The sequence below is a fragment of the Pelodiscus sinensis genome, chromosome 6 (assembly GCF_049634645.1).
Source record: "Pelodiscus sinensis isolate JC-2024 chromosome 6, ASM4963464v1, whole genome shotgun sequence".
Taxonomy (NCBI): Eukaryota; Metazoa; Chordata; order Testudines; family Trionychidae; genus Pelodiscus; species Pelodiscus sinensis.
In genome coordinates, this window is record NC_134716.1 from 110,722,948 (window position 1) to 110,731,967 (window position 9,020).

The 9,020-nt window shown below is 39.0% G+C and overlaps 1 long non-coding RNA gene across 1 annotated transcript; it reads left to right on the forward strand.

The window, feature by feature from the left end:
- Positions 1-846: 846 nt before the first annotated feature.
- Positions 847-8,209, forward strand: LOC102463059 (uncharacterized). The gene is made up of 5 exons (XR_001367801.3): positions 847-965; positions 2,112-2,266; positions 5,364-5,468; positions 5,576-5,746; positions 6,019-8,209. It is a non-coding gene; the product is annotated as an uncharacterized LOC102463059 (long non-coding RNA).
- The last annotated feature ends 811 nt before the right edge of the window (positions 8,210-9,020 follow it).

Below are 9,020 nucleotides of genomic sequence, written 5' to 3' on the forward strand. Positions count from 1 at the left end.
AATCACCAAGAGAAAGGGCATTGCAGCCAGCAGCCCCTGCCTGCCCCCAAAGTAACAGATTCTTAGAGAGCAGGTTGTTCTCCCTGTGTTATTCTGGAGGTTTGAGCAGGCTGAGGTTGCGCAGATGTTGCCTTTGTTTAAAGAGACAGTAATTAAGGGCAGGGTGGACATAAGTTTGAAAAGCGTGACCTATTTTCTTTTGATCAGCTGTCAAAAGAAGGGCAGGGGGTCTTCTTAAGACAGCCCCTTCCAACCACTTCCAGCTGTTAGAGAAAACTTGATAAGAAAAGAAGGAAAAGTGCCCAAAATACTGTATGTGCCATCTTGGCTAGAAAGAGGTTTGATTCCTTTGGAAATCACTTCTGACTCTCCCTTGACCTTTCTCTTTCTCCTATCCGCACACGGAGAAAACATCCCCTCACAGGAATATAACGTTATGGGCCAACTTGAGAGAGTTCTGGTCAGTGCAAGTATTCTCTTAACTGATCCGTTCCTCCCTCTTGTACCATATCTATTTAGTAAATGGTTACTTTTTTGTAGGTATAAAGGGAGGGTCGCCTTGGCTGTCAGATATATATAATTCACTACAAAAGCTCACGCTATTGTAAGCTCTTTCAGTGTCTAGTTGTTTGGGGTCACCACTGACACCCAAGGAGAGTGTACACCCCCTGAAGAATTCCATGCAGGTTTTTTAAAAGCCATTCTGAAGAACAGCTGCTTTTAATGCCTTTGTAATAATCTGTCCTTCATCCCCAGTAACTTCACACTTTCACAAATAAGAAGCTCTTCTGACATCAATATATTAGCATATTATTTCTTTCTTTTCTGGGAGTGGTTTTGGGATGAGGGGTGGCTCTTACAGGGCACGGGGCGCAAGCTGTAAAATAAACCCTTTTCCATGATCAAGATGTTCTCTGAGCTGCGCTTCTCGGCTTGGGCATGATCACATGTGATGGAGTTTAAAGGTGAGTTGTTGCATGCTCCCACCTCCGGATCAATACTGGGTTTCTCTGTTCAATCCCATTTCTTTCTTTGTGTCTCTACCGGGCAGGATTTCGACAGATTTCACGTTTAGTTTCTAATAGAAGAGGGACATGTTGAGGTTTACCCTTAGCAAACATTACATGAGAGATGCACAGTCTGAATGAACCACAGGCTAAGGTCCTCATTTAATGAAGTCTCTCCTCCCCCTCTTAGTAAAATATTTTATGGTATTGTTCCTTATTTTGGTTCATTTATGCAGTGGCAATTTTGATAGCAGTCTGAAACATTTTTAAAGAGCTAACTTGTTTGTGATTTTTTAAAATGGTAACATTAGATGAAAACTCCTGCTTCAAAGGCCACGAGTAGAGCTCTGATAACTGAACTTTGCGGAATTTAAAAGTCCATGTTTTACTCTTTTGATTCCATTGAGTTTTTCCCTTGCCCCAATGATTTTTCAATATACTGGTAAACAATGCAGAAAGTGTGAGATATGGTCAATACAATTCCTTCATTTATATTATTTGATCAAGCTAGCCTGTAGATGTTATACAAGTACATTGTAATATTCCACTTTAAATATTACACAGCTAGATAGGAGAGTATAATCACCCTGAATAACAGTGTGATAAAAGTAAATATTATATAAACATTTTACAATAGGGTGTTTTATGTTCTATTTTTTAAAATCAAGACAGCAGGCAAATTAATGAGATATAAATACTCTCAATTAGATTAAATATATCAGAAACCAAAGCTTGGTAAATATATATTATTAATGTACAATAAACTATATATATATATATATATATATATATATATATATATATATATATATATATATATATATATATATATATATATTTACAGAAATAAACAAAGCTTACAGCTCACAATCTAGATCAGTCTTCGATTGTTTTGTTGATTATTTACAAACAAAACATCTATTTTAGAGGTAGAACTAGTCATTTTCAGAATATTCAGAAATGCCTAAAATTCTATGCTTGTAGGAAGACCATTTACTCTCCAGCTAGGTTTATTAGAGAAGCACAAAAAGATACAATAATAGTAAGTTGATTTAAACTATTTTATTTTTGTCTTTGCCAAAACCATCTGGCATGTGAGTGCAGGGGTATTGATCAGAATCTGTGTGCTGCAGACCCCATGCTAATCTATAGCGTTACTGACAATCAGCTTCGCCTATGAATTGCATCTGTCCGTACAGCTATCAAACAAACCTCTTCCAAAAAAGTTCCCCTTCCCCAGCGTAATCATCCATTCAGAGGTAAGTCAATCTTCTTCCTTTCTGATTCTGCTAGATAGAAAGTTTGTGGTGTTAGGTTTTAAAGGAGTGAGAACAATTATTTTCCCTCGTAAAATAACCCATGATAAAGGTTTTCCAGAAAGGCCTCAAGCGTTTGTATTAATCTAACAACAAAAGCAATTTCAATATCGTAGGGGAATTTTTAGGAGAGGCAGAAGAATCATTATACTAAGTGACACTTACAAATGAAAAGCCGCGTTTTAACCACTAAATTCTATTTTAGTAAGAGGACTATGTTGAAGAGTGTGTATGTTTACATGCTATGTATGGAGGTGTACAAATCACACAGACACAATGTTCAAAGAATATCTATGTATTTGCTGACTCCTGTAGCTTGATTATATCTAACCATTCAATAGGCGAAAGAGGAACAGATACCTACACAAAACCAGTCTTCCCATAGAAAAAAATCTGGTCAGCATAGAGACAAAAAACTATTTAGCTCACCAACCAGAATTGTTTCCCTGGGTAACTGTCGGGAGGCGACGAATGGCTGAATTGTTCAGGATCGCCTCCCTCGTTAACCACACGGGAGAAGTTTAAGTTTTGGCAAAAAGTGCAGGATTGAATACCACGGTCGTTTATTACACTGTTACTTCGCCAGGAATCATCGCGTCAGGATGGGACTGTACAGTTAAGTTGGGCAGGTATCCGACCACCAGCAGCTGAGTTCTGTTAGCTCCAGGTTGGAGCTGAGAGTAGCCAGAGCGCAACTACCGTGGCTCTGCTAGATCGCACTGGCCTTGGCACGGATTTGAGAACTTTCCCTGCCACAGCTTTGATAGCTGGAAAAGCTGAGAGGGGTTGCAGGGAGTGGAGGAGGCACGAGAAAGGAGGAAAACGAGCAAATCAAACCAAAAGCAAATTAGGTACAAAGTTAGGTATGAGGGGGCTTTGAATGGCGGGCTAATTGCGGAACTGAATCAGCGGGACCCGCTTCTTCTGCCTTAATCTCGTAAATTTAAGCCGGGCTCCGAGCTCAAGGCAGCGGGATGCAGGGGCGGTGGGAATTGTTTGAATCTCGCTTGGCACCGAGTTCGCTGCTCCCAGCTACACCAGTGTTACGCTGTTTCTCAGTGGCAGCTCGCCTCCTCCATTTTAATCAGTAACGCAGCAAAAACGGTAACTTTGAGAAATGTCCTTACACTTTATGTTAATCTTATGGAGGACCCCGGTTCTCATCTTTGTGTTTGTTCAGAGTTGCAGCCACATTTTTATGGGGAAGGAGGGTGATTCAGAATTGAAAATGGCACCTTTTTGACAGGACCAAAAAAGTTCAGTTTATGTGGATTCCTGAGAATATCAGGGGTCAGGAAAAAGGAAAGGAAAGGAGAAATTCTCTCAGTATGAAAACAAACCTGTATGTTGTTGAAAAGAAAAGAAAAGAAAAGAAAAGAAAAGAAAAGAAAAGAAAAGAAAAAAGAAAAGGTTGTGAATTGCTATCCGGTCTGTTTGTGCATATGCAAGCTACAGCTCTGCTAACTGCTCACTGTTGTTTGCATTAAAATGTATACAGCATGGATTCAATTTTAAAAGTACCTTATTTTTTGGTTAAAGAGAATTGTGAGTTTGAGGAAGACATTGTCAATCGTCTAATTAAAAAAAATTGCCAATAGTTTGACAATTCTGTTTTCAAATACAAAAATAGCTATACAGAAGAATAGACATATAGCTATAACTAAAATATACTTTATACAAAAATATACTTTGTAGCTAGGTATACTTATGATTTACATATACATTTATTTAGCTAGATATATTTTATTATACTTTGCAGATATACTTAGTTCATCTACCTACACTTTACATATAGTATCTCGGTTTTATACTGTGCTTTCTTCTGCAGATCTCAAAGCGCTTCACAAACTTAACTGTATAGGTGTACTTTATATTCATTCCTAAAGCTCAAGTTAGTTTTCAGAGCTACCCCCGCAAGTGTGTATAAAATTAGGTCCTACCCCATGCCCCGTTGTCAGCCTACAACAGTAAAAACTGGCGTGAGGTCTCTTTGTTCAGGCCAAGTTATGCGTGAAATCTTTTTGTTGTCCTTTCTAAAGAAAGGCAAAAGTTGCAGTTGATTGTAAAAAAGACAAATTTAACTCTCTGAAAGCGGAAATGTTTCTAAGTTGGCCGTAGACACTAAACTCTGGCGTCGCTTTTAATTTATTACCCCTTTAAATGTTTCATTTGCCCTGGAAGCACACAATTTTTTGACCATGGAAATTCAACGGACCCACCCCAATAGAAGTTTAACAGGAAAGTGATTAGCAATGTTTAATACGAATGTTTGTGTATTGAACGTTTGTAACATCAGCAAATGATTTCTATTTGGATAAATTCCCTGACTGTTCATTAATAGAAAAGTGGCACTTTGGATTTGTTTCACAACTGATGTTAAACATTTAAAACATTATTTAGATTTTAAATGTTAGCATTTTGCTAATATTTTATATCTATAGACACACATTTTGCTAATATTTTAAACTATATCTATATCTACATCTACCTATGATTAAATCCAAAGATTTCTACATAAAACCTTCATACATTAGGGCATTTGCAGAGATTTGAGAAGTTATTTAGCTGCATAAGTACTATGATCTTCCGCTTCCCACAACTCTGTAGGTCAGCCAGGAAGCAAAGAGGGCTAGATAACTCAGCTCGTCTTTAGTACTGTTGTACAAAACTTTAAAAAGTGACTCAGCGTTTAAGAGCTTTTTATTGACTTTCAAACTGATACAAAAGTGCAACTTTTTATGCGGAAAGCTGTCTTTATCAGTTGCCTTAGAAAAATATATAAATAGCTTTTTAACGGCACTTAAGCATTAATTTCTAATTAATGACCAATTTAATAAAATATTTATAGACTCTAAAATTAAATCAGCAAGTATATATATATATATACTTGCTGATTTAATTTGTCTGTACACATACTAATATACATATATTATCAAATAGTATGAACATACTGTACATACTGTACATATAAAATTAAATTTATTCCTCTGGAATGTACTTTGCAGTAATAAGATCTTTCATTGTCTGAAATACTGTTTAGAAACCCGGTGAGGATTATGCTGGCAGATCCAAACAACTGCTTTTAAAAGAATCGATGGTTTCCCAACTACCTAAAAATCTTGGATGAGAAGACATGGAAACAGGGGTGAGGTCGTGGAAAACAAATTAAATAGGGGAAGGGGCTCAAACCGGGTTCATTAATTTCTCTGACCCCTTCTCCCTTCCCTCCCCCCGGTGCACCTCGCTGTATAGGTTTGCACTGTGCCATGGTTCAAAGGAAATACTCCCGTATAGACTCCGAATAGCTCTGTTTTTTAAAGACACCTGGAAGGGGGTCAGTGGCGAGACAGCGCATCATTGAAAGGAAGGAAGGAAGGAAGGAGGAACCCCGAAAACGTTTTTGACCAAGAGACCCTTTCCCAGGTATGTTGAGGCTGGCAACTTGTTGCTGATGTAGCCTCAAGAAATCGAAACTGGAGATTTCTTCTTAGAGCCATTGCAACGTGGAACATTTTCAGTCCTGGGGTCCGATCCTGAGTCCCCAGAGTTCCTTTCCCTTCCCGCTTGACTTCAATAGGAGACCCGCGCTTGCCAGCACTCACGCCGTAGGCGGAGGGGGGAGCGGGAGGCAGATAAGCAAACACTTTGCTACAGGCTTCTGTGGGTGAACATTTATACGTGTTTATCTTCCCCAGAAGCACATCCCGGTGTCCCGAAGGAGGGATCAGCGCAACTCTGCTGTAACTCCCCTCCCCACCTCCAAAGACGGGCGAGGAGGGGAAAGCCACAAACTCTCAAAGGAGCACAACTGGGGGAGTGAACCCGATTGGCTTGGGAGATAACTGCAGTAATAACGAGTCAGCCCAGCTCCCAGTGCACACAGGATCCGGCTTCCCACCGCAACCAAGTGCAATTGTAACAATGCAGACGAGTTAACGCACACTTAGCGTTTCTAGCGCCGAACGTTTTGCACAAATGAGCCCCTGTCCCTCTGTCCCCAGAGTCAGATTTTATGAAGTCAATAAATATCTCAGGAGAAGACCCCTTCACCCAATTCCTAGTCCGTAATGCCGGGAGGCCTGGTCTGCTTCGATTTACTCATTCACTGATGCGGCAGACAGCTGCAATTGTTGTGGGAAAGCAACAATTCCCATTGATTGGGCTTTGGTTAGAATTTAACCAGAGTCCTCAGGTTGTCCCCTCCTCACGTGAAACAGAGGCTTGGACCCTGGGCAATTTGGTGTTCCATCGCCCTAAACTGGTGTGTGAGGGACATAATCCTATATCGCCTCAAAGCAGCTAATCTCTTGATGCAATTGGAGGAGCAGCATCCTATTATGAAACTAATTAGATCTGGTGATTTCGGTCCCGGACAGAGAGAGGGGGGATCATCTTCAGGAGTCACTATACACTTTAAAACTATTTTTCATTAGGGTCACGGTTCCAACCTCCTGTATTGCAAATATTATTCCCTCTAGCGAAACTAAATAAATAATTATAGTGCAATTCCACTGTGTCTCTCTCTGTGTGTATACACACACACACACACACACACACACACACACACACACACACATGCAAAATGCAATTTATAGGTCATTTTTATTTCTCTCTCTAAAACAGAACTTAACCTGATCTGCTTTTTTTTGGTATGGGTGTGTATGTGATGCAATGCAGACCTTGTTTTATCTGCAAAACAGGTTGCTTGTTACCTCAGTGTAAATAGCTTTATAGATCATAGCCTGCAATGATATATTCACAGCCACTGCACAGAAATTCCCCACGGTGGTGTGTGTGTGTGTGTGTGTGTGTAAAAGAAAAGAAAAGCTAACATGCCCGCTCTAGTAATGTTATCACACTCATTGGTAATGTCCCTCATTCACTGGGCAAGGATGAGCTGTGTATTGAGAAAGATGGACATGGGAACACTGGGTTGTGCTCAGGTCCCATTGTAGCATTCTGGAGGTCACTTGATCCATGGACTGCCAGATTTCCCCTCCTCCACCCCCACTCGAGGGCACAGGGAAGCAAAGGTCAGCACCTTCAGGCCTGGTCAGCACTGGCTTTCCTATTAGCATGGGCCTTTCATTTCAGAAAGCCCTGGGTAGTAGGAAAATGAATGAATTATCTCATTAGAAAGGAGCTCACAAGTCACCTTCTAACCTTTATTTCAACATATTTGGTAGGATTAGAATTGTAGAAGAAAAAAATGCTCTCTACTAGAAGGTTTAGTCTGTGACTAATAAATAATGACCTTTCATTATAAATTATTATAAAAATTAGTAGTAAGAACAAATAACAAAATAATAATATTACATTGATAATACACATTTACAGTAGTGAAGAATCAAACTTTCAATATAAATTTATCATCTTCATTACATTAATAAATTATGCAGCCACTAGTCATCAGCAATTATATTGTATGCATACAGCATGTGCTTAGAATGATATCCGGATTCTCATGCTCCCTGCCTGAGAGCTAACTTTCTGTTCTCAGGTATTGCCCTGTTGGGAAAAGGTAAGTCATTTTCAATTGTACTGAAGGAAAAAGCAATGAGCTTTAATCTCATAAGGAGAATTTCAAGTATCCCAGGCAAAGTGCCAAATCCTGACCCTATCTTGTATCTGAGTAAGACTAGTAGAATTATTTACTTCCCTCAACTTCCCCTCCCAGCTGACACCACCAGTAGCTGTGATAGAACTACACTGAAAAGTGCAGTTAAGGAATATAAGACAAGTAGGATTAGCCAGACAGTCCCAGATCTTGTCTGAAGAGCAATGGGCTCCAGCATACAGACTGCTCATGGCCTACATAAAATAAAAACAAAACAAAACAAAAAAGACTGACAGCAACCAATATGCATTTATAGGTAAGAAATAAAAGAAGTTCCTGCTACTTACTATCATCACAAATGCAAACAACTGTGGCCTGGGTCTGAGGCTAGTAAAGTCTCTCTTCAGATCATAGTCATCTTTCTCTTCCAGGAATCATATATGCTGCTCATGCCAAACAAGTGCGCCTTAACAAAAGTAAGAGATTTACTTTCCAAGTGACAATTTCCAAATTCAAAAGCTCCGGCCTCATTGCCGAATGGAAAAATAGGACAACAATGAAATAGTAATTCATTTAAAAACAGTTATCAAATAATATTTATTGCCCACTAAAACGGGGACATTTTTTAAGACCTCAATAGTATTATGAGAAAACTGTGAGTAACTTACCTGTATGCTGAAAAGATACTTTCCTGTCTAGTGAAATGGATGACATCATTGTAAAATACTTGCTTATGTACTTATGTATTCACTCACCATCATATTTATCTGTGTATTCTTCTGTAGAACATAATAAATTGCTATTTAAAAAAGATTAATCATCTTTTGAATATCAAGACCACACATTGTAAAAATGTTATCTCACTTGCTGCATAATTTAGATGAATTAAAATATTTTTATAGAACAAAAATTGACTGTGCTTCCTCTATGTTATTGCTTACTGATAACTTGTTATTTCTAAAGAGCCTACTATCCACCCTCTATCACCTTCCTCTTCAATGTCCTGATGTCACAAATCCCCCTATTATTAATTTGGGGTGGCATTCATATTTGTTAATGTTCTGTAGTTAGCTGCTGTAAGCCTAGTGCTTGTATCCTCTTTTCAGATCCATCAAGCAGATCTGAGATTAGTGGCAGAGA